The sequence below is a fragment of the Pogona vitticeps genome, chromosome 3 (genome assembly GCF_051106095.1).
Source record: "Pogona vitticeps strain Pit_001003342236 chromosome 3, PviZW2.1, whole genome shotgun sequence".
Classification (NCBI taxonomy): domain Eukaryota; kingdom Metazoa; phylum Chordata; class Lepidosauria; order Squamata; family Agamidae; genus Pogona; species Pogona vitticeps.
Window position 1 is genome coordinate 30117299 of NC_135785.1, and position 27246 is coordinate 30144544.

General features: G+C 38.2%; 2 long non-coding RNA genes across 2 annotated transcripts in view; both read right to left on the reverse strand.

Annotated features, from left to right (window-relative positions):
* LOC144587805 (uncharacterized) overlaps positions 1-27246 on the reverse strand; it is a 476988-nt gene that overhangs the window by 284508 nt on the left and 165234 nt on the right. The window lies entirely within an intron of this gene.
* LOC110073033 (uncharacterized) overlaps positions 1-27246 on the reverse strand; it is a 57896-nt gene that overhangs the window by 13491 nt on the left and 17159 nt on the right. The window contains exons 2-4 of the long non-coding RNA XR_012085731.2: positions 20587-22146; positions 15538-15574; positions 9907-10026 (exon numbers count right to left, since the gene is read on the reverse strand). This is a non-coding gene — a long non-coding RNA (uncharacterized LOC110073033). The remainder of the gene's footprint in view (positions 1-9906; positions 10027-15537; positions 15575-20586; positions 22147-27246) is intronic.

The window sequence follows — 27246 nt, forward strand, 5'->3', positions numbered from 1 at the left end:
TGCTTGAGGATATTTGTGAAGCAAAAATATGTAACATGTCCCTAAGATCATCTTCCTTATTGAAGGATTAGAAAGCAGCCAGAATCATTTTTTAAACAGAGGGATTCCAGAAGAATGGTAGGAAATTATAGCCAGTTAGCTTACTGTCTGTTTTGGATAACTAGGCAGGAATCATTATTAAAGATAACATTATCATGCAAATAGAATGACAATTTTTGCTGAAGAAGAATCAACATGGCTTCTGCGGAGATAAATCTTGTTGCACTAATCTAGTGTTCTTTGACAGTGTCAACAAGCAGGAGATATTCTTATGCAGTTGAACATAAGCTGTTTGAGAAAGACTTTTTTTATTTTGCTCTGTGTACAATATGTGCTCTAACTACCAGTCCCAGAGTTGCATGTATACAGGCAAAGAGGAAAGACAGCTAATGATTGCAAAAGAGTTAAGATATTTTGTGGGACTTTTCTGCAAGTTGAATGCTATCCACAGAATCCCATTTGGTCTTTTCACTGGTTGAGTGACCCATTGCACAAACAGATTCACAGATACTTTGATACCTCCTTGTATAGGTTTGGAAACCACACAACCACTCAGTGAAGTATTTCATTAGCAGAAGGAATTAAAATGGTTCTCTCTTGTGTTAAAAAAGAGGAGCATGATAGAAAAGTCCCAGTGTAGGGGACTCCAGAATTTAAACAGCAACTTTATGGCTGTTCTAAATGTAAGATGAAATTGTTGTACGTGTTTCATTGCTTGTGTCTCAGATAGCACTTGGATTCTGGTGGTAGCAATCTGTTTAGGGGGAATGCACAAAGAAATTCTTGCTACAATATTCACACAGGCTGCTACTGCATTTGTGGTGGCTTAGGACTAGTACATGTTTTCCCAATTCATTACAGTATTTAAATTTAAAACCTTCCTTGCCAAAACTGTTTCTCTTACTTTCCAGAGATTCAACTCCTGGCAAAGATCTGCTGTTAAAAGAGCACCACTGATGCAATGAGTTAAGCGCACCTTAATCCTATTGATTTTAATGGGACTTCCTGTCACAGTTCCCTCCACCCCTTCAGGCATTGTGATAATAGTCCATAATAATATACAGCAGAATCTAGGACTGCAGCCAGACATACATTTTTACATAATAATAAATTGCTAACTTTATGGACAATGTGCTACACATAGACATCTTTTTTACCATGAAATACACTGTTCTTTGTAAGAAACTCTAATTTTTAACTGCTTAATTGCTTTATGTGACTAACAATAAACCAAGTCCGTCTTATTGCTGTTCTGCATAATATTTTTAATGTGGCGAATAAATGTGTGAGTTTTTATTAATTTCTGCAAATGATTTAAATGCTTTCTGCCCCCCTTCCCCAGTGTCTGAGCTAGAATTATGTCATGGCAAGTGCAATAAAAAAATAACTATACTAAAAGTGGAATAGAAGTCATTTTCTTTCTAATAGTAATATTTCTATAGTAATTTGCTGAAGGAATAATATTTTTTAAAATGTAGATTTTTGGTTCTGCTTTTTAAAAAATGAAGGATTTTTGTTTAAGCAAATCATATCAGCTACTGAAGCCTACTGGATTATCTTCTAACATATGGTAAGTATTGGTTATATGGTGTGCTGGCTTGCATTTCATTGTTGAAAAAGCATAGAAAACTGATTTTAGTATGCCTTTGCTCATAGCAGCAGGGTATAATCATTTTAAAAAGAAATTACGGAATCAAGCATTAGCATACTGTGTAAATTTAGGATTTATGGAAGGATGTCACATATCACATGCATACATTGCTGCTGGATGTGGCAGAAAATCATCAGTGCTGCATGTCACTTTCACATTTCCTGGCGCACATAACACACACACACACACACACACACACACACACACACACACACACACACACACACACACACACACACACACACACACATATCTAAAAGCTATTGGCTGACATGCTATTTATTTATTTGTCTATCTATTTATAAAGCCCCTTTCCTGTATTACTTAATCCCAGAAGACTACATTATGAATTTATTGTTCTCCTTGAAATTTTGTCAGATACTGAAGCAGTAAAATGTTCTCTGTAGTGAGGATGGTCAGAGAAAACAAGCCCTCTGTAGAAAACAAGTGTTGTGATTATGTTTAGATCTCAACTTAGAAATAACTAGTTACAAGTAATGCAGCAAGTAACCTTAACTAGTTACTTTTTTATGATGAACACTGAAACTAATAGTTACAAAATTACAGGTAACATGTAATTGACTGTCATGTATTGAGTGACATCTGCTTTTTTTCACTTTTATAAGACATTTTAAAGTATTTCCAGAGGCATTTTGAGAGGAACTTTTCAGGTTTTATGCCAGTTTTTAAACGAAAAATAGTCTTTGAGGGTTACAAAGGGTAGTTGTAATTTTTATGATTTTATATATTTTTATACTGTTTTGTTTTATTTTGTAAGCCGCCCCGAGTAGACATGGTCTAGAGGGGCGGGGTAAAAATCAAATAAATAAATAAATAAAAAATAAATACAAGGGATCCCAGCCCCTAATTTGTTTTCCCTGGTTGGATGCAACAATCTGATGGGTTACACTGGCTCCAGAGTTTCTGTATGGAGCAATAAGACAGATTACGTGACCCCTTCCTATTCAGTGCTTATGCATAGGCAAGGATACTCTTAGCAAGTACTCATTACTCATTAGCATTCTAAGCAAAATGTTATAGAATTTCTCTGATAGGATTTAAAGTTTGGCTTCGGCTATTCTGCTAACAGTTGACTCTGAGGGCTGAATTATTACTTGACAAAAGATCAGCTAATAAAATCAAGAAGCCAGAATGATCCTTGTTAAAGATTGGGGTGCTGCCAGACAAACAGCCACATTAAATTATAGAGATTTTGAAGAGGTACCCAATTTTTCTTTGCACCAGAAAATACAGTATAACATATGGGTTGTGTAGCTGTGTATTAGAATCATTCACCAAATACAGGTATCTAAGTGGGTGAAATCCATATGCTAATATTTTGTAACATTTTACATTTTATCAATTATTATGGAAATACACAAATAATGTATATAGTAACAAAAGGGAATAAATAAGCTATGGATTACAGTAATAACTTCTGGGTTCCCAACCTCTTCCTAATATCCCATAACCCCATTTTTCCGTGACAAGCTCATGACTTTCTGAGACTCAATCTGTCACTGGTTATTTAGTTGCTTTCTAAACTTCCCTCGAATATTTTATAGCCAACTAATAGGCCATGAATAATTCTCTTTCAGCCAATATCTCATTTCAAGTTGCATTTATGGCCCTTCGTGCTTTCTGCCAAATGATTCTTAAAAAGAGAGGACTAGTCTTGCAAGCTGGGATAAAGTTCATAATCCACTGCACCAGCTTCCTATTTCCGTTATGGGCATACACAATACTCTAGAGGAAGTGTGCACAGCACAGAGAATTGGTACTCATATTTTTCATCCAAGTAACTCATTTACACCAAAACACTTTTTGATCATGTGATCAGTTCCAATCTTTCTTTACCATGAGCTACATAAATTAATATAATACCTGAACTCACACCATACCTTCCAGTGATTCCTGACAGTTCTAATTGTTTCTCTCTGCTCCCCCCCCAAAAAAATTATTTTTGTAATCATTTCTACTGTCCTCAGGTTTACACATATTCTGTGAATGAAGTTCTATTTCTCAAATTATGTGACACTGTTTGGTGTTTTTCTTCTTAAATTTGTTTTCAAATTGCTGGGGAAGGATGGAAAGATAAATCATCCATTATTTCCCCACTGACAGCAATTTGATGGAGGATTAATAGTGCCAGCTAGAGATGGGCATAAACTGCTGCTCAGCACTTTGGCACAGTTTAGTAGATTGGGCCCACAGGTGTTGTGTGGGTGCCCAGAATTCCCTGTCCTGACTCCTTCTTTGAGTGGGCACCCACAGGAGGAGGCAGGGTGGGGAATCCGAGGTGCCCACGTGACATCTGTGGGCCCCAATCCTCTAAACTACACTGAACTGCTGAACCGTAGTTCACGCCCATCTTTAGTACACAGCTAGGGTATTAGCTGTTGGGTCCCTAATCAAGGTATCTGAGCAAACGGAAATCTATGGATGCAGGGATCGAAACACAGCTCCTTTCCAACCCTTCCTATTCCCACTTAATGTCTTTTTCTATCTGCTATTTCCAGTGGCCGAGTACTTAACCACAACAGTGCCCTCTCCATCTATCAGCAGAAGTCAGCAGAGTGGCACCAACATGTCATCCAAATCCCACCAAAACTTAACTTGTCATCCTTTCTGAACTTGTATTGTCAGTTTCAAACCCCATGGCAGTTGCACACCGAATGAAAAATTAAGATACTTTTGACTATTTAAAATTTTTTCCCTCCCTTAATTATGTTGACCATCTTTGAAAAATATTTGTGGATTCACAAAACTAAGCTAAGCAAAGAAAGAGCTGTGGAGGTGTAATATGGACATTTGTTCATATACAGGGAATGTAAACCGCTGCAGTTAGAATATCCAGGCCTTTTACAATTATTAAAGGATCCAGTTATGAATGTTACCACTTATTTTTCATGTATGCCATTCATTGTATGGCTTTTATATCCCAAACATGTTTCTTTTTCTCCACCTGTCTCAGCATTGCCTACATCAATTCACTAGGATAGGGTCCCATAAGCTTTGTTAGACCAACACAAGTTTGCATCACCAGTTAACTACCCAGTCAATAATGGGGGGTTAATCACTCCAGGTTCTGTCAGTAGAGCAGCTTCCTTCGCCACAAGAAGTATCAGCACTCCTTTCTGTTTCAAAGCAAATCATTCCTAGTGCTAAGCTGCCTCATTACCAGCTTCTGGCTTCTGATCTGAGATCAGATTCAGAAATGACTTGAATTCATGCTGATGCAGATCATTTCAAATTGAAAGATGTAAAATCCTAGTTATAAATAAAACTGTGAGTGCTACCTTCAATGTAAATATTTTGCAGAACAGCTTACATCCTTATAAGAAATCCATCCAAATTTGCCATAAGCAAGGAAAAGGATTAAAATGAATCATATTTTCAAACAAGAAAATATAATCACAAATGCTGTTTTTAAGAAGATCCTGAGATAATTACAGTCTGCAATGCTGGAAAGGCAACAAAGTAGGTACCAGGTGAGTCTCCGTGGGAAGGAAATACCAGAAATAGGGGTATTTGCTTCCTAAAATTGAAAAATCAGGAATTTTGTAAACATGTCATCTTACCTGCGACTATTTAGCATTTGACTCCTAATTTTTATGTTTGACCCTTTGGTCAATAAGAAGTACAATATAGCCATAATCAAAGAAAGAAGCAGCAATATGTGAGCTTCCTGAAAATGCCCAAATATGCTGCTTTATTCAGTAGTGTGGTTTAAAAATATATCTTCACATTATGCATGGGGTTTGTGGTTCTTACTTTAATTTGTTGTTATTGTTACTTTAAAATCTTGTGAGTTATCCCTACTGCATTTGGGGTCCAGTTGCTCATTCCGGTGGCCAAAATTCTGTTATACAACATAGTGCTGGCATAACCAAGATTGGACAGGGGAAATATTTAAACTCATGGAAAGTTTCCTACCCTCTCCTTTCAGGTCCTAAGTAGAGATGGGCATGAAGTTCTTTATGTCATTTCATCATAAGTTGTCTTCCAATCAAGACAGGAGCCTGGACTTCCCTTCTCTGCCTCCTCCAACAACTGGCGACTCAAAGACAGTGCTGCAGGAATCCCTGCCCTGCCTCCTCATCTTAGTGGCCAGCTGCTGGAGGAGGTGGAGAAGGGAAGTTGAGCTCCTGCCTGGACTGGAAGATTGTGTGATTGGGAGGGGACAGAGCAGTGTACACTGGCTGGTGAGTGGAGGAGCAGGCAAGGGTGTTGGGAGAAACGAACCTGCACAGATGACTTAGGACAAAGAGGTGCAAAGTACTTCATGCCCATCTCTAGTCCTAAGGCTCCTTTTGCCTTAGGCAAGCCTTTGGGAGCCTTGAGATGTGGGAAAGTCATTAGTAATAAAATACTGCCACTAAATTGTGGTCCCAATCCTGGCCTGCAGCAATCCAATGGCCATTTTTAGCATTTTTATTTATTCATTGTTCATTTTCAATGAGAATAGGAATTGGGATGGGGGTAGGGAGAATAAATAAGGATCAAGAAGGGGTAAAATTCCAGAGAGCGAAATAATATTCTTACATCCACTTACACAATTATGCTAAAAAGGAAGATCATAAAAAGAAACAATTTAGCCATTTTTACTAGAGTGTCTATAGTTACTAATCTCTCCATTCCCTTGGACATTCACATTCTTCTTTTATCTATACTTTTCAATCCATATTTTGAATCCAATTATAAAATCGTTCACAATTTTTGAGTCCTTTTTGAGATGACCTTTCATTTAATGCTTCTGTTAGTACATCATCTCCACCACTTCCAGTATCTTTTCTATCAGCTCTTCAAGAGTCGGTACTTATTTCTTCCAATTTTTCTCATATAGTATCCTTGCTGCAGTAATTAAATGTATTATCAAATATCTCATTTATTTGTCTACAATTTCAGGCATAATATTCAATAAAAACAATTCTGGTTTAAATGGTATTGCACAAGATAAAATGTTTTGTAACATTTCATGTATTGATATCCAATACTTTTTTCGCTTCCCTACATGTCCACCAGATATGATAAAAAGTACCCTCCTATATTTTACATTTCCCACATTTGTTGGAGATATTTTCATGCATTTTGGACAGTTTAGCTGGAGTCATATACCGTCTATGAAACATTTTATATATTTTTTCTTTATAATTTACTGATTTTGTAACTTTAATGTTATTCTGCCAAATTTGTGCCCAATGTTCTAAATCAATATTATGACCAATGGTTTGTGCCCATTTTATCATACGATCTTTCACCACTTCATCTTCCATTTTCATATTTAGCAGATATTTGTACATTCTTTTAATTATTTTATCACTTGTCCCTAAGAGTAGTTTATCAAATGTCATTTGTTCTTCATAAAAGCCCATTATTTTATCTTTTACATACCTCGAGTCTAATTGTAATGTCATCCACCAATCTTGAAAGACTTTCTGCTCCTCTAGCTCCTCTCTAGTCTTTAACACCCCATCTTTATTAAGCAAATCTCTGTACCTCAAATGTTTTGTTAAGTCCATTAAGGTTGGCTGTGTAAATGCTTCTAATGACAATACCCACCCTGGAATTTTACTATACATTTGCTTTTGTGTCTTATTTCAAATCCATAACAAAGACTTTGTTATCATATGATTATTGAAGACTTCATGATCTTTAGCTTTTTGGTACCGTACAAAAGCATGCCACCCCAGGCTAAGATCAGTCCCTCCAGTTTAAGCAATATCTCATTATCCAGAGTAATCCATTCCTTAATCTAGGCCAGTACACAGGCCTTACAGTAGATATTCCAATCCAGAAGACTGAAACCTGCCCTTTGTTTAGCGTCTTGTAATGCCTTCACTTTAAGCCTCGGGTTTTTTCCTTGCCAAACAAATTTTTATTATTTTTCTCTTAATGTCCTGGAGAAGTGTTTGCTTTAACATCACTGGTATTGTCTGAAAAAGAAAGATCAATTTAGGTAGCACATTCATTTTGATCACTGCTATTCTTCCCATCAATGAAAGTTGTAACTTGTCCTACTTTTTCAAATCTTTCTGTATCTCCTTAAAAAGTTTCATATAATTGCCTTTTATTAATGTGCTTGTCTTGTTCATTATTTGAATTCCCATTTTTTTTATTAAAGGCTCTCCCCATACCATGGCTCCCATGGTAAGTAAGTAAGTAAGTAAGTAAGTAAGTAAGTAAGTAAGTAAGTAAGTAAGTAAGTAAGTAAGTAAGTAAGTAAGTAAGTAAGTAAGTAAGTAAGTAAGTAAGTAAGTAAGTAAGTAAGTAAGTAAGTAAGTAAAGGCACCCAAAGAGGAAAAGGGAGCCCTAAGGAGCGTTGCAACCTGAAAGAGTGTCCATCTCTACTTAGCGAAAAATTGCACAAGATTTTACCCACTGTGTGGGTCCTGAACATCTGCCCCCAGAGTGTTGCCCTGATGGCTACACTGGTTTTATCTCATTTGCTAACAGACAGTTGAGAGGTGATATGATATTTAAAGAGTTTCTACAAGAAAAGTGGTACAAGCCTGTTTTCTTCTTCAGTGGGCAGGACCGGAAACAGCAGATTCAAATGAGAAGCATGCATATGGCAACTAAATATTAGGAAGAACTTCTTAATGATAACCGCTATTTAATGATGGAGCAGATAAACTCAGAAGGTGGTGGACCCTCCTTTGTTGGAAGTTTTCAAATAGAGGTCAAATGTCCATCTGTCAGGGATGTTCCAACTGTGGATTTCCTGGCAAAATTTGGACTTGTTGATTCTTGCAGTTCCTTCCAACTGCAGTTTTCTAAATCTGCAAATGTTCCTAGTAGCCCAATAAACTATGTGGGTGGAATTCAACGTGTCATGGAGCTATTGCCGGATTCTCAAATCCAGATTTTTTTGAGTTGGGGAGCAACCTTTCCCCACCAGTGCTGTAGATGCAGTACAGCAAATGGTTCCTGAAACTAACAGAACATCAGAAGCTCTTTAGGATATGGCATGGAAAGCTCTTGGTTAAAGAAAACTTGAAAAAAAATTAGTCAGCATACCAATAGCTATTGCATAAAACCTGTGGACTATGATTCCTGCGTAAACTCTGCTTGAATTGATGGAACCTGCGCTGATTTACTTGGCCTGTAATAGTCTTTGCATCTTCAAACAGGAATTTGCTCACCTGATTACTCCAAAATTATTTGCGGTATATAAAGGTTTTCATTTGTCAGTTTGGTGTTGTTTAATAAATAATCATTAGGGGTAATTCAGTGGTGTTTATACAGATGGGAGTATCACAAGGGATTTTCAAGTCTAGTCTGACATTTACTTTTATTATCCAAAGCTGCAGTTCTCCAAAAAATGTCAGATGACTCCTGGAACTTCATATAAACACTGTTACTCAAAGCACAATATTTACTTCTTGTCCTGCCTATTGTAAACAGTAAGTATTATATTCTAGGCTACTTCTTAAATCCTTCTTTCTCCTCTGATAACTAAGAATCATTATGTGAGGCTTCTAGCAAAACAAAAGGAAAAAAATCTTTAAGAAACTAGCAATGCCAAATATTCACAGTATACTGTATTTTGCATCAGCATAAACAGTGCAGACTTTTACTCTTTAATGAAGAACTTACAAATATTATTTTGGTACTGATGGGTTTATCACAGGTATGCAATTTCTCCATCTTGTATGACCTTGGGAACAGAGATCAGCTTTATCAAGAGGTGGTGTTTTCTATGTTAGGCCCAATATGCACAATTAAGAGCCCTTCCTACAGAGAGATGTGTCACCAGCAATCCTTCTGTGCTAGCTTTCAGCAAGCAAGGAATTTCGGGCCATTCAAAAATGGTTATCCCTTTGTGTTTATATCAAAGGTATAATAGCATTTGTGTATGCAAGTTCAGCACCCTGATTGAAATTGAAATTGCTTGAAAAAAGAGAAACATAGCAACTTAAATGAGAATAGATCTTGATTAGACAGCATCACATAGGACAAGCTTGCTGTACTGAAGAAAATATGTTTAGCATCCTTGTGGCTGCCTGGAGAGAAAGTGTTATGTGAATTATGTAACTGCAAAGGTCAAGTGTAAGGAATGCAGACTACGTGCTGAGGGGGATAGGATGGTAGGGAGCAGAGTGATTCAATAATAAAAAGGGTACATGGAGATATGAGATTAAACAACAACAGCCAAGAGGGTATGGATAACACCCAACTCCAGACAAGAACCAAATAATTTACTGTCTCTTTACCTTTCTTTTCTTCACATCGCACCTCATTATATCCTGTCTTCCCCATCATCCCAGATCCTATGCACGTTCCACCTTCATATGAGTCCAAAAATGCAGGGCCATTGCTTGACAAAACAGTTTCTGTGTTGGGGGAAAATATGTGATCCATGGAAATATAAAACAAGATATAAGGGCCGTAACTCATACACTACATGAGTATATAATAATATAACCTTTGAACTGCAGAGCTGGAAGGGACCTTATGGATCATCAAGTCTAGCATCTGTCAAGGAGGCACAGTGGGGAACTGAACTCCCAACTTCTGGCTCCACAGCCAGAAACCTATGCCACTGAGCTATCTAGACTCTCCCTATCTGTCTGACTGTCTATTTAGCTGTCTGGACTGTACAGACAGGCAGATACAGAGCTTCATCTCAAAGATGGAATATATAATGAATCAAATAGCCCTTGGGGAATTGCAGAATTTATAATCCAGTAAAGAGTTTAGCATAGAAAATCTTCAGTTTTCTATGAGCTAAAGTAGGCTAAATCTATTGTTGATTTAGATTACAATTTAGTTTATCTTTTTTTTCCCCTACTAGATTCAAGCGCTCACTAATGGAATTATTCCTCTTTTTTCTCATTTTCCAAGGCTATCTGACTGATATCCTTTGGGTCTGGCAGAAATGGAACTACTTAAGCCAGCAAGTGTTTGGCCAACAGTGCAAGGTGGTTCATATGTTTGGCCCCTTTCCTAGTTCTTTCATCCTGAAACTTCTGTGTTCTGATGCATCTGCCACTAGGAAGAAACTCCAAGGCAGCCTTCATTGGTGTGCATATGGAAGACTGGAATCAAGGTGTCTGAAGTCTGCAAGGGCTTAATTTTGACCATTATTTATGCCTACAGCACTGGTGATGATAAGCAGGATGTTTCTCATGACTGTATGTTGCCATTTAGATCTGGCATAGCTATAGAATCATAGCAAGCAATAGATGGACATGGAGGCAACCCAGAAGTACTCCATTTGCACTTTGATGTCCACGGTAACAAAAAAAATAAATAACGAAAGCTGTCTTCCAATAGGAAATTACTAATCTAAAGTTAGATCAAAGAAAAAAGCAAACTATAGGAAAAGGGAGAGCATGTGCAAACCAGATAGTAAATGTTTCCTAATGTAAACCAGTATAAATAAGAAAAAATTCCCTCCTGGGAAAAGGCAATAGTGATACAGCTGAGATGACATTAGGTTAATAACCCATATATAATTATTTCACTGACTTGGATGAAAGATATTGGCTTCCTCAGAATCAGATGGATAGGAGAGATTGAATTGAGTGCCATCAGCATACTGATGACACCGAACCCCAAAACTCTGGAGAACCTTTCCTAGCCATTCCATCTAGATGTTGAAAAAACATGGGGGACAGAACTGACCCGTGAGAGACAAAACAGACCAATGGCCAGGCTTCCCTCAACACCCCCTCCTGCACCAGAACGCAGACAGAGTTCTGACTCCTGTCCTCTGAAGATGCTGGCCACAGAGACTGGTGAAACATTAGAAAGAAAAACCTTAAGAACACAGCCAAACAGCCCAGAAAACCCATAACAACACCCTCCTGAGTTTGGCAATCCAGGAAGGATCAGAATCTCTGTAAAATCTCACCTTCTCATGGTGTGCCCAAAGTATGACAGCCTCAGGTTAATCGTTTTTGCCTCCAGAGATAGTTCAGGTTTGGATTGTTCTTGGATCCACTGGCAGTCCAAGGTACCTGCAAAGCTCTCCTCTAGCACCACATTTCAAATGAATCCTTCCCCCCCTCTCCTGTCAGCTTTCTTTTCTGCCCAGATTCATATACTGTATGGTCATCAGGAATTCAGAAGTCTGGATTATCTTAGTCTTGATTTCCAGTGACACATCATTACACTAGATGAGCTTCTCTAATTCCTTCATTGCTTCCCTTTAGAGTCTCAGTCTTCTGATTTCTTAGCTGCAATCTTTATTTGGATTGATGACTGAACCAAGACATCTTCTTTCTTGGGACTTGGGATGTATGTTGAACATTGCCAGTCTGTGGGCCATTGTTTTGTTTTCCATACTTCTTGACATATTCTTCTTATGATTTGGGTAGATTCACTTTTTATGGCTTGAAATAGTTCTATCGGTGTTTCATTGATTATTTCTTCCTCATGCTTTCAGACCAGCTTCTACTTCACTTTCTAGATTCTTCATCATAGAATTTCTCTTCAAAAAAAGTCTGTTATCCTTTTATCTCTTCTGTATAGGTCTTGAGTGTTTCCAACTTTTCTTCATTTTCAGCTGATATATGTGCTTTCCTGTTAGTCATTCAGCAATACTAATCTAGGCTTAAATTTCTCTTTGATTTCTTGGATCTTCTGGAAGAGATCTTTTGTTTTTCTCCTTTTGTTATTATCTTCAGTTTCTTTCCAGCAGTTATGCTGATCTTTTGTTGAAATCAATGGGACTCAGAGTCAGATAACTTTCAGAAAAATGCTAAAGATCATGGCCTAAGTCACCCATTTGGCCTGGTTAAAGTCAGTATCATTCAGTCACAATTCACCAAGCCCAGAATCTAGGAATAGTCATATAACCTACTTTTGAAGGTTTTTAGAGGATGGCTGAGGTAAGAATCATAAAACGCATCTGTTGTCAAACAGTGCCATAAAATAGATAATAAAATATTCCTTCTTACATGTTTTGTTTTCCCATGTCTCTTGCAGTATATGATACTGGCTAGATTTTGAAAATATTCCTTAAAAGGATTCAGAGCCCAAGATGGTATCCTGTAGTAGACCATCTTGACTGCTGCCATCAGTGTTGTCAACATTCAGGATGTCCTTTGCTTCGTAAAGTCCGGTATCCTTTTTCCTGCTGGCAACAAGGACATGATAATGTGCAGCAGTATTGGGCTATTCCCTGGTATTTTGAATTGTGGGTACAGCAGCACAATATTCCACATTCATAAGGGGCTTTGTAAGCATTGAATTGCCACATTTAATTCAATCTTGTGAAAGCACCTAAAGTTTTGTTTTGTTTTGTTTTGTTAGCAGAAAAGACCTTTGGCCCTGCTGAGCTTTCCAACATTGTTTGCATACCAAAGTCCTGTGTTAGCCTTAGAGTAGCTGGTCTACAAACAGAAGAATATTAAAGCAACCTTGTGATACTGTTGTTTTTTTTCATTCACTTGCATCCTCTTCCAATCATAATATGTGATGTCCTAAGAACAACTTTGTTTTTCATTTCCATGTGTTTATTGGGACTGAAGTTGCAACCCAGATCCATGTAATTGTGTAAACTATTAATCCTTCCCATTTTCTTAGGATTTTTAAAAATCTCTTTCTTGATATCCTTCACTAGTAATTAATAGTCACTGGTTTATGATGGACATTTTTCCACATTGAGCAAAATGTTAAAATCACATGCATGCCAATTCAGCTTTGGGTTATAGCTCTTCTTGCTATGTCTCATATGGGAACTGCAGGCAAAGTAAACCTGTAGACCAGTCCTTCTTATATATACATATTATTCTTTATCTCATGTCTTAGATCAGTGGTTCTTAACCTTTGTTACTCGGATGTTTTTGAACTGCAACTCCCAGAAACCCCAGCCAGTACAGTTGGTGGTGAAGGCTTCTGGGAGTTGCAGTCCAAAACTCCTGAGTAACCCAAGGTTAAGAACCAGTGTTTTAGATGAATGTACTTGGCAAGAATGGATGAAAAACCTTTTTATGTACAGTATTAAACAATATAAACTTTTCTTGCAGGAGGAGTTGTATATTCAACTCATCTAAAACCACAAAAAGAAATCTTAAAACATACACAATCCAATTTTAGAGTATGATATCTAGTTAACAGCTTCCTCAACTGAAACCTTAAAGCCACAAGTCCAGTGCAGCCTGCATCTTTCCTGGCTTACATCTAAGAAATATGTCTGGCAAAATCCATCTGCTATTAACTTTTGGGACAAAGCTAGCAGATTGTATGATATCTTTCATGGTCTATACAGGTATTGCCTTCTCCTGCATTTGTATTGTGTAAATGCAGCTCTCTTTTATTTAATTTTAGGGTGTTTCTCTTCAGATAAAGCTGTATCATTAAGAGATTTGTATTCCCAAACTCTGGTGCTTAATGAAGCTGCTAAAAAGCTTATTAACAAGGTTCTGTACAGCTCACTGGGATGGCTCTTAATTTTCAAAAGGAAGGTGAAGGCTAGAGACTTGATTTTGTTTTCAAGGCCCATTCATGGTTCACTGTGCCTGAATACGATTTGGGTTACTAGCCTGTCATTTTGAAATAATTGTATCTGAAATACTACCAGATATTAATGATATTGATGCTTTTAATGTTGTTCTATTGTATGCCTAGTAATGCCAGTATTTCATGTTTTGCAGGGGGAAAGCAGGAATGAAATATTTTAAAAGCCTTTTTAAAGCCACTACTTTACAGCTTGAAAAAAGCAATATCCTAGCAAATATGCGTACACACAAATTCACTCAAACCTGAAAAACATGCCATAAAAATGGGTTAGTGTTGAAGAAAAGGAAGTTTCTTCATTATTTTTATACAGAGGCACATATTATTCAGTTTTAAAAATTAATCAGTCCTGGGTTAACGTTGCATACTGGTCAATAACTTTGTTATTAAATACTACTGACCAACATTAAATACTACTGGTGAGTTTAAGCTTTACATATGCTAGTGTGTAGAGTGTTGGTAGGACTCAGAAGATCTGGGTTCAAATTTCTACTCAGCTGTGGAAATTCACAGAGGAAGTAGTGGTGGTGAACCACTCCTCACATATCTGGAAAGACTTATTAAGGTTGCCATAATTTGGCACCTACTGTAACAACTGCAACAGCAACAACAAATAATACCTCCTTTCCCGTCATCACAGTGGAGGCTTTTTACCCTTATCTCAATCAGATAATCATTAAAATAAGATATATGTGTGTTTATGTGTGTTTGTACCCAAACAATCATTCTGGTAGCTTTGGCAAAGCTGATTGTTTGAGCTGTGTGGGAAGCTCAGTCCAAATCCTTCAACCTACTACTCTTGGGAAAGAACCTTGGCAGTTCATGGATTTAAGCTTCTGGTCCTAAAATTTTGGGGAGATAACCACCAGTCTGTAGTAATGATCACAGATAACAAGGGATGAATCTCTGCTTGCCAAAAGGACTGATTGGTGCTTTTATTGTTTATGTAACTAATATTTCAGTCATTTTTTGAAAATAATGCTGTTTGGGCAGTTAGAACAGGGTATTTGACACATGACTGGATCTCCAAATTGCGGTAAGTTCTGATTTTGTTGAGACTTTGCTGCAAATTTGACCCATTTCTTGGAATTCTACAAGTAGAACATAACAGTTTCTAATGTAGCAAGACAACAAACTGCAGGTGTTTGTTTTTCAAACTACCTGGAACTGCAATAGCTATCTAGCTCTCAAAATTATGCATGTCTTAACGTTACTGAGGAAGTGTTTCTTATTCTAAGTTTATTTATTTATTTAACTTATATGCCGCCCACACTACCCAAAGGTCTCTGGACAGCTTACAACATTTAAAATACAATAAAAAGACAAAATAATTACAATGCAATTAAAATATATACTCTAAAAATCAGAAGGATACTTACCTATCCTTCTGACCTCTCTGTGAATCTAAGGCAGCTACTGTAGGAATACAATCGAGTGCCAGAAAAATAACAATTAAAAATCATAACCAAACCAAATAAAATAGCCGAGACAAAGAGCATACCTAAATCAAATAGTCTTGAAACCTCTATTGTAACAGTAATTAAAATCTCGCAGGACAAGTTGAAAACAAGTACGGAAAAGCACAAAGAAAATAAAGCCTTAATGATGAAATCACTGTACAAACATCATGCTCTTCTAACATAATTCACCACATTTGGAAAAGTATTATAGAAGAATGCCAACATTAGTTATGAATAGTAATTTCTATTACTACAGTCAGCAAAGCAAAGATGGGGAACCTTGTGCCTTCATATATAGTTTGACCTCTATCAGCCCCAGTCAGTATGGACAACAGTCAAAAATGTTGGAAGTAGTAGTCCAATAATATCAGAAGAGCCACATGTTCCTCATACCTTTGTACCCCTAGAAAAGTGTGGATTTCAGGAAACCTTGCACTGGCCAAAATCCTGTTTTTTAGTGTAGTAAATCACACAACAGTAGACCTGTTCAGTCAGTCGGAATCAATGGACCTTACCTTCTGTAAGGTCCATTGATTCAAATAGAATTTATTATGCTAAAATATGTCAGAGTAGGCTCATTTGAATTAATGGAACTGAGTTGAATCACCAGATCCCCATTCATTGAATGAGCCTACTCTAATGCAATTTATTATGCTAAGCAATAAGATTTTGGTTACCAAAAGAAGGTGACCAACTTTAGGTCCAGCACTTGAACAATCAAGGTATATTGTTTTTCCGCCCTCGCCCATTGCAAAGCGGAAATAATAAAATTGGCATAATATGTTTTTCATAGACTTTGTGGGCACTAATGCGTTTAACCAAAAGTGTGGAACTAAGTGCTTCTGGACTAAAAAAAAATCAAAAAACACCTGTGCCCATTTTTAAAATCAGAAGTATCATAATAATTATTTCTTTTAATTGGCATTAATGTTTTTAATTTACATTTCAGTGACTTTTACTCACACATATTGGAACTGCATTGCAAACTGACATCTTTGTCCATGACAAGAAAATCTATCTGTATTCAGATGCTTACTGATTTGTGGTATTTCAATAATAAAACAGCAGGATTGAAAGCTCATGATGAGAAATCTGGCTAATTACCTGTTAGATGATAGATAGTTGTAACTCAGCAGTGCCAGTCACTGAAAACAAAGCACTTTTAAATATCAATCAGCTTCCTGACAAATTCTGTCTCAAAACATATTCAATGGGCAGTGAAAGTGCATTTTATCTAGGGAACTACGTTGCACTTGTATCTCTCAGGTAAATATGATGCTGTGTTAATAAAGTAGAGGACATTTTAAAGACAGATTGGTTTTTAAATTTATGATGTATTCATATTTGAAGCTGAATGCTAATGGAAATTATTAAGCTAAACCTCATTCCATTAAATCTCACTCTTGTGTTGTTCCATCTGAAAAAAGAAAAGTGTTTCGTGATATCATATTACTGAGACCTTAACATCATTTTGTGTTGTTTCTGTGTAATTTTGATCCAGACCTCTTCAGAAACCTGTGTGCTTCACCTAAGATAAGAGGCATGTCCCCAGGATGCAGCCTTGGGATTTCAGGATAGGAGATGCACCATTTCCTGTCAATTCCAGTTTGCACTGCTAGGTGTACTTTGACACATGCAACCTGGCAGAGACCAGTTACTCAGTCTGAAGCTTCATTTTACGATGGAGTTTTGTGGCAGCATGATCAAAACTTGCCTTGGACATCCTTACCTTTTCCTTTTCCTCCACCTTCTCCTCCTCCTCTTCTTTCAATTTATACTTTTCATTCTCTTGATGAAGAGTTTTGGAGAAATCAAAGCCAAATCACACTTCTCTGGAATTGTTGCTGTTGTTTTTGTTATGTGCCATCAATTCTCTTACGGTAACCGGTAAATGAGCAATCTCCAAAATGTCCTGTCCTCTACTACCCTGCTCAGGTCTTGTAAACCCAAGCCTGTGGATTTCTTTAGGGAGTCACTCCATTTCATATTTGGTCTTCCTCTTTTCCTGCTGCCTTCAACCTTCCCCAGCATTATTGCCTTTTCCAAAGAATCCTGTCTTCTCATGATGTGTTTAAAGTAGGACAGCCTCGGTTTCAATATTTTGCCTCCAGAGATAGTTCAAGCTTGATTTGATCTAGGACACACTGGTCCATCTTTCTGGCAAATCCAGAGTATCAACAAAGCTCTCCTACAGCCCAACATTTCAAACAAATCAATTTTTTTTCTGTCAGTGTTCTTAATTGTCCAGCTTTCAGACCCATACATAGCATTTGGGAATACAATAGTGTGGATGATCTTGGTCTTGGTCTCCAGTGACAGATTCTTATACTTGAAGATCTTTTCTAATTCCTTCATTGTTGCCCTCCCTAGTCTCAGTCTTCTTCTGATTTCTTGGCTGCAGTCTCCTTTTGGATCTCCATATGGAATTGTAGTTGGTCTTAATAAATCTACTGGCCACCATGGATTTAGATGTGCTTTCCCCCCATGGATCAAAAAAGGTTACCTCTACAACACTCATATATTCTCAAAGCACGAACTGTGTTCTTTTTATGCTGGAATATTTCTGTCTATGCACACATTGAAGGCATAGATAAAGCCCATTTGAGTCCCACTGAAATTAGTGTGATGCGTAATGCAATCCTAAACATGTTTGTTTGGAACTTTCAGACTAACTTTCTGTCATTGTGTTGTTAAGTACTTTAGTTCTGTTCACTACAGTGTGATTATAGATCCAGTGTACAGTCATTTTCTCTCTGGTACACACTCTTGGGAGGTTCTTCTGTATTCCTATTTGACAGCTAACAAGTTGCTTAAGGATAGGGCACTAAGTAAGGATTATCTTTAAACAGAAGTCTCTGTTCCTTTCACCTTAATTTTTTTTTCCGGTGAAAACAGTAGAGTAGTTACAGTATAGTTACAATGTTAATATATGAACATGTCCAACAAAAAAAAACCTGTTGAGCTAAGAAAATAATTGTTTAACATAGTTGCTCCTCTTTAAATCTAAAATCATTCCAGAGTAACTAATCATCAGATCCTAAAGTGGGTGTTTAAAAAGAATATATACAAGATATACCTTAAGTGCTTAACATATCTCTAATGCATTATTATGCAGTTCAAGAAATGTCATCATAAGGTTAAACTTAACATGGTTGTATCCTGTTTTCCCAAAAATAAGACCTAACCTGAAAATAAGCCCTAGTATGATTTTACACAATGCTCATAATATAAGCCATACCCCAAAAATAAGACCCAGTGGAATGAAACCCCACCTTCTACCATTGCACAGCAACCAGAAGAAGATGACATGACTGTATTTGAATAAATGTAGATTGTTGTACATAAAAAACATACCCTGAAAATAAGCCTAATGTATTTGTTGTTGTTGTTGTTGTTGTTTAGAGTAAAAAATTCTGTCTTATTTCGGGGAAACACAGTAATTAATTTATTAGGGGAGGCAAAATGAAAAAGTTATGCAGAAAATAATTTTGAATATTAACGCAAAAATAAATATATTCTGCTGCAGATTTGAAAGAAAATACTTAAGGTTATTTAAGAACTATACACACAAACAAGTACGATAATCTGTGGAAAATTGGGTTTTGACTCTAGCATTTAACACTACATGAAAAAGATATGTGGAAAAATGGGTCAGGTACAAGATATAGACACACTGGCACATCAGCTGTATTTTGAAAGGGAAGCATTGTCTAAACCTAGCTTCTCAGTGAAAGGAAGATTACGTTTCCTGAGCAAAGTCATGCACAAGAAGTCACTATGATGTGTTTCCACATGTACTACTTTAAAGAAAACAAGAACACTAAAAATAGGTGGCCTGATTTCTCAACAGAACATAAGCTGTAAGAAGTATTTTCCTTCGGGAATGAATTTTGCCAGGCATGTAATACCTGGGACCTGCATATTTCTGAGACTTGTTGAGCAAGAAAACATAACGTATGGATGGAACAGAGATACGAGTGGCAATAAAATGGGGGAATGGGTGGGTTGGGTTTTGGACTATCGCAAAACAGGAAACCCACCGGCTTTCCTTTTAAGAGGAGAACCAATGCTCAGATACTGGATTTGGCTCATATATAACTGGATGCATTTTTGCTATGCCTTTGTTATACTGTCATGCGAGAACTCTTGCATCTAGGGTGGATACTCACAAAAAGAAGAAATGCAGCATTAAAGAAGAGAACAGAAGGTGAGCACATATTCTTTGTGGGACGTTTCCAGAGTCTGTCCCAGGTATCTGCAGTTAAAAGGGTCAACTGGTACATTCTGTGAATGATCTCTTTTGGAGAATTGTTCCCAGTCAGAGTGGATAATGAGCTAAGAGGGCAAATAATCTGACCTACAGCAGTTAAACTTCGTATGTTTTTCTCTCTCCGTAGAAAACACAGAAAACAACTACGTATGCGGTTGGGGATGGCGAAGATGTTGTTGGACTGCAACCCCCAGCATTCCTTACCACTGCCTGTGCTGGCTAGATCTGATGACATTTGCAGTCCAACACCATCTGGATAGCCACATGTTTCCCGTCTCTTCAACAGACAAGATGGTGCCTCATTCCTTCCAGTAGTGTAGATAGCTAGGAACAACACGAGCAGTTCCAGACTGTGGGTCAGTACTGGTCATCCCTATAGCACATGTATTGTGGAACCCTTACAAATCTAGTTCTAGACTACATACATGGGCAGAATGAACACAGTTTTAACTCATCCAGCTTTAAGGCAATGTTTTGTTTTTCTCTTTCTAACGAATTAATATACACATGCATAAATATACAATGATATTCTCATACAAGGTGGAACAATGAGAGTTAAGCATAACAGGTGTCTTGTCCAGTAGCATAAGATGGTCAACTGTTGCATGCTACCATTTGCACTACTGTAAAATTCAAACGAATTCCACTAACACAGTTTTCCTATGTACATTGAATTTAGCCAAATGTGTACCACTGACCTCAGACATAGAGGAAATGTACTTGATTGTCGTCGTCATCATCTTAGAACTGCAGAGCTAGAAGGGACCCTATGGATTGTTGAGCCCAGTCCCCGTCCAGGAGGCACAGTGGAAAATCAAACTCCCAACCTATGGCTCCATAACCAGATATGTAAACCACTGAGCAATCCAGTGGTCACTACTGGGACTCTAACAAGCTAGGTGGTCATTTCCTTGTTTTCAGTGACCAAATGGGCCACAATGTTTCTAGATCCATGACTGTAATATTTATACGCAGGGGCAAATACTGAACCTTTTTCATCATGTGTAGTTTCCTAGATGTAATGCAGGACAGAATTTCTATATCTTTGATACCTGTAATAGTGACATGAGAATAAATGTTGTCAGTTTTAACATTTCTCAACCCTACATGATAACCCAAGGTTCACAAATTTGCTCATATCCCCTATTATTAAAGGTACTGGACCCTTTTAAGATCAAAGATCAAGTGAAATGGCGCCACGTAGTTACAGGACTAATTTTCTGTGCATATGGAGAAAGTCAATCAATGCAGTATTTTACATACATGCAATTTATGCTTTACCGCATGTACAAAAAAAAATCTAGATCTGAGATAACCCTATTGAAGTAGCCTGCTTCTGGTCAAAAATAGTCTATTCTTTCTACTATTTTAATTTGCATTTTATTCATATTTTATATGCATCTATAAACTTAAACTGTGCAACACTCCAATACGAATGAAGAAAGAAAGAAGGACTGGCTGAACTTGGGCCAGTCACTATCTCTCAGTCTAATCTACCTCACAAGGTTGCTGTGGAAATTTAAGGAAGTAGGGGGTAGTATGGGATGGCACTTTGAGCTTCTTGGAAGATAGCTGGGCTATAAATGTATTACAAAGAGACAGACAGGAATTTCTAGATCTTTGTGGAAAATTGGCATTTGCCCTCTCAAAAGCTGTATGGCATAAAGAAGCTCAGCAGGTGCAGCCTTTCCCATTGGAGAACTGTAGTTATGGGGAAAGCTGCAGCTGCTGCCTCTCCCTGAGATCTATGGCAGTGAATGCTTTGCAAATCTTAAAAGGCACCGAGTGCCCTGTGTCTGCATACATGGTTTTGAATCAGAAATTAAGCCAAAATTTATTCACTTGCCTAGCCGAGCTTCAGGGGATATGAAAGTAAAAACATAACGCTTCCTTTGGAATCTGCTGTCCAATAAAATGACTTCGTGTTGCTTCAAAATAAGGTCAGGCCTGGCTGTTTGTGTCATCAGAAGTGGACCGTTACATTCCAAAGTTCAGGAAAACTGGGCAAAGAGAATTCATGCTAAGTCCCCTTTACAAGGAGCCCTTCAAATTTTATGACAATTTGTCAGAGCCATGAGTTGGGAAAGCTTGGGGGGTCTTCAGGTGATGAAGCGCAGCAGAGAAGCACAACAGCTAATGGGAGGAAACTGTCTCCTGTATCAAGGCAGTCAAGTCCCGAGCAAGGAAGCCGTGGGTAGAACGGGACTCTCTTCACAGAGAAGAATGATGACCGGCAGCCAGCATTTTCTTCTTTATTCCTGTGAGGAAGACACAGAATACACCTGGCGTCCATGAGGTAAAAATGTTACTGCTTTCACTTGAAGAGGCCAGAAAGAATCAGGGCCTAACACAGCATGGGAGACCATTAGCAGAGCAAGAGGGGGCACATGTGAAGCTCAGCTAACCTAGTTACAGTCAAACCCTGTTCATTAGGCACCTTGAAGACTCATGTCCAGGAGGCTGACCAGGTGCAGTTTCCAGCTTTCCCCACAACCTACAGCTTGTCAGCACAAATGGATGGTATTTGCCTGCCTGGTGTTAGGTTTGGTTTTAATGCTTTTTTGTTGTTGTTTTTTGTTGTTGTTGTTTTGTGGCCAATTTGTCTTTAAATCCTCTTCACATCACCCTCCTTCACATCATTGTAGTTTGTCACTTTCTAGACACCACCAGTCTGTGAAATGACATGTGTTCTTGCAACAGGGCTTCTTTTTCCTGGCTGGAATTCACATGACATTTTCTCTTTATTATAAAGCATTGGCCAGGGTGCCACCTGCTCTCCTTCACCCCACTATTATCATATAACTATCATCGTGAAGGAGGAAGTTGGCACGGCAATACCATCAGACATCCCTGAATCATAAGCTAATAGGAAAAGCGAAGAACTCAGTTTAGTGAATTTGCATTGGCCCTGTGGTCTGCATGCATATATTATGTATATATTTTAGTGCACACCTGATACATTTCCCTGTATACCTACACAATGTAAGATATAACTGCAACCACTTAATTTGCAAGTGGGCTGTAAAATGAAGAAGCAGATCTGGATGCTGTAATTCAGTGCAAAGCCTGTTGAATATAGGGAGTGGTACATTTGGATTTCTTATTTCAGATACATGTAAGATGGCCTCAGAGGAAGTAGGCTGCAGTCTGTAATGGCTTGTGACAAATAGACTTCTCCATCGACTTGCATGGATCTGTGCAGCATGGTTTGGTTATACACTTTTACCAACCAACCAATCAGTACTGTGCTGCTATTTGTCTTCAGGAAGTGGTCTGGAGAAAGGTAAGTCTCAGGGTTACAAAGGTCTCAGGCTTATCTAGGGCTCTGTTGTTGGCAGAGTGGTCTGATATTGGCCAAGTCAGTCCCCTCTCCTGTCATGGTGGCTCCATGTGGTGGCTGGAGCATACTGGGAGGCTGACCCAGGCTAGAGGAGGTGTCCGTGTGTGAGTGTGTGCGTGTGTGAATCAACTGTTTAAACCTCATAGTTATGTTTGGAGGGGGCAAAAGAGTTATGCACAGATTTTGAATGACATTGGGGTCTGGTGCTCCTACCCTCAGCACTGTTGAAGGGAGAAATGTAAAGGTTTTCAGCCTTTAGGGCGCTACAACTCTTCATTAGTTTTGCTGCAACAGACAACCAAGGATACAATCCTAACTAGCCAAACCAACTGAGGATGAAGTATACTGACACTAGGCCAGCAGAAGCCTTGCTGAATCCAAACCATTGCCAGCTTAGGGAATGTTGGGGACTATTTGAGGTTATACTTACCTTGCCCTAACTTTGTGTGGACTAAGTGAGTGGTATCTATGCTGGAGCTGGTTTGAAACTGGTGTGACTCATCTCCTCTCTTATCCCACCCATTCTCTGACCCTTTTTTGACTTTTGTCATGGGTGTTATTACCCAGCACAGCACTTGTGCCAGTAGATCCTTCTGCTGGCAAACCTCTGGAGCCGGTCCCCACTAGGGAGATCTGCCGGCACAAGAGTCTTCTGACCATTCCAAAACTGCTACAACCAGTAAACTTTTGAGTTATAATTGCATGGTAACAAAGATGCCCCTCTAGAAACTTCTGCATGAAGAATGCAATGAATATCAATATATATTTCTGCATACAGAATTCTGAACAGTCCTTCTGAATTGTCTAGATCCTTTGCTGACAAGAAACTTTTAGAAAGTTTCAGACTGTGAAATGTCAGTAATAAAGGCCATAAATCCCCCGACCCCTCTTAGTAAAAAGAAAAGTTCTGGAAAATTTATCCCTTTATGCATTTCCTCACTTTTGAAGAGTAAATTGATTGCAAAACCAGATTGATATTGCTTTCTCAGTGAGTATTGGGGAAGAACACTGGAATTTTCTCTCCTGCAAGGCTGGCCTAAAACATTTGTGCCTCTTGAGGGAAAGGACGAGATGGTGCCTTGTTCCAGTTTAATAGATTTAAAAACTCAGTATTTAAATCTTACTTCAGCAGTGGTGATTAGACAGCATTTCAAATTTTACATGAGGGCATCAGGTTAATTTAGGGGTCCCAGGACAAGTGCACGGCATACACAATCCTATCCTCCAGAGGAAAGGAATGGCTTTGTAGTCCAGGAGAAATAGTCAAGAGGATGCCATGGTTGCCAGATACAACTATTGCCTCTTTTTTACTTAATGGAAGGGTGATATGGAAGATATGATGCTGGAAGATGAGCCCCTCAGGTTGGAAGGCATCCAACATGCTACTGAGGAAGAGCGGAGGACAAGTACTAGTAGCTCCAGAGCTAATGAAGTGGTTAGGTCAAAGCTGAAAGGACGCTCAGCTTTGGACATGCCTGGAAGTTAAAGGAAAGTCCAATGCTGCAAAGAGAAATACTGCATAGGAACCTGGGAAGTAAGATCTATGAACCTTGGGAAGCTGGATGTGGTCAAACAGAGATGGCAAGAACAAACATTGACATCCTGGGCATCAGTGAACTAAAATGGACAGGAATAGGTGAATTCAATTCAAACGATTATCATATCTACTATTGTGGGCACGAATCCCATAGAAGAAATGGAGTAGCCCTCATAGTCAACAAAAGAGAAATGCTGTACTGGGATATAATCTCAAAAACGATAGAATGATTTCAATACAAACCCCAGGTAGACCTTTCAACATCACAGTAATCCAAGTTTATGCATAACAACCAATGCTGAAGAAGCTGAAATTGACCAATTCTATGAAGATTTACAACACATTCTAGAACTGACACCAAAGAAAGATGTTCTTGTCATTATAGGGGACTGGAATGCTAAAGTAGGGAGTCAAGAGAGAAAAGGAACAGGAAAGTTTGGCCTTGAAGTTCAAAATGAATCAGGGCAAAGGTTAATAGAGTTTTGTCAAGAGAACAAGCTGGTCTTCACAAACACTCTTTTCCAACAACACAAGAGGCGACTCTACACATGGACATCACCAGATGGGCAATACTGAAATCAGATTGATTATAATCTCTGCAGCCAAAGATGGAGAAGCTCTATTCAGTCAGCAAAAACAAGACCTGTAGCTGATTGTGGCTCTGATCATCAGCTTCTTATAGCAAAATTCAGCAGATGATACCACTCTGATGGCAGAAAGTGAGGAGGAATTAAAGAACCTCTTGATAAGGGTGAAAGAGGAGAGCACAAAAAATGGTTTGAACCTCAACATAAAAAAAACTAAGATCATGGTCACTGGTCCCATCACCTCCTGACAAATAGAAGGGGAAGATATGGAGGCAGTGACAGATTTTATTTTCTTGGGCTCCATAATCGCTGCAGATGGTGACAGCAGTCATGAAATTGAAAGATGCCTGCTTCTTGGGAGGAAAGCAATGACAAACCTAGACAGCATCTTAAAAAGCAGAGACCTCATCTTGCCAACAAAGGTCCGCATAGTCAAAGCTATGGTTTTTTCCAGTAGTGATGTATGGAAGTAAGATCTGTACCATAAAGAAGGCTGACCGCCAAAGTATTGATGATTTTGAATTGTGGTGCTGGAGGAGACTCTTGAGAGTCCCCTGGACTGCGAAGAGAACAAACATATCCATTCTGAAGGAAATCAACCCCGAGTGCTCACTGGAAGGACAGATCCTGAAGCTGAGGCTCCAATACTTTGGCCCTCTCATGAGAAGAGAAGACTCCCTGGAAAAGCCCCTGATGTTGGGAAAGTGTGAAGGCAAGAGGAGAAGGGGACGACAGAGGTTGAGATGGTTGGACAGTGTCATCGAAGCTACCAACATGAATTTGACGAAACGCTGGGAGGCAGTGGAAGATAGGATGGCCTGGCATGCTCTGGTCCATAGGGTCATGAAGAGTCAAACATGACTTAACGACTAAACAACAAAAAGGGTCAGATCTGTTTGGCTTTTCCCCCCTGAGAATTCAAAACTTTCTTGTATAGTCAATGTGTTAACCAATGGTGTTTTACACATTCACATTATTTGGGGAAAGTGGGCTTCTTTTGTATTAAAACTAAGTATTATGATTTGAGCAAAGCTTCAAATGTAATTTCAGTAACATACTAGTTAAAACTGCTGTAGAGTTTTTTTCGTGTTTGACTATGAGCCACATGGCACAGAATGTGGTGGTAGCAGATAGATACAGAATCTTAAGGTATATTGTCAAATTACAGGGATAAGATCATGGTAAGCTAGCACATTCAATAGGTGGCTGTGATAAATATTATTCTCTGAGGGCCAGACTAGATGTGATATGGATGATCCCAGACAAGCATCCAGAATCATTTTATTTTAAAAATAAAAGTAGCCCTGGTGTACCCTATTGTGACATTACAGCAAAGGTGTTCAGCTTATCTATCTGCACAAATTTTAAAATGCAAATCAATCCTATTATGAACTGGCTTTGGTCTTAAAATCAACACTAGTAGATTCTGCTCATAGGCTTCATCTATCCATTTCTCTATTTTAGGTATCTTCAGGAAATATATTGCAGGAAGAATATCTTTTATCTTAGTAGAATCAATAATTATTTTTTTCTGAGATAAAATCATCACCACCATCATCATTTTATCTCATAAATATAAAAAGATGGATGGATAAACAGACAAGGATATGTATTCAACCGTAATCAGAATGAACAGATTCCTTGATAAGTATCACATAATTTTATGAGAAGAACAATATACTCATTTAATTCGCATGAAGCTAGATAGTTTAAAAAGAGAATTCAGATCTAGATCCTATGGCACTCTTAGGCAAATGTGCATAAGAATGCAGCCTGCTTTTGAATCAGAATTAAATAAAACTTGATTTGAAATGTTTGAAGTATCAGTTATTTAATACAGTCATATTAAATACTATATCTAGACATGATATAACCTACAGCTTAGATCTTGTTT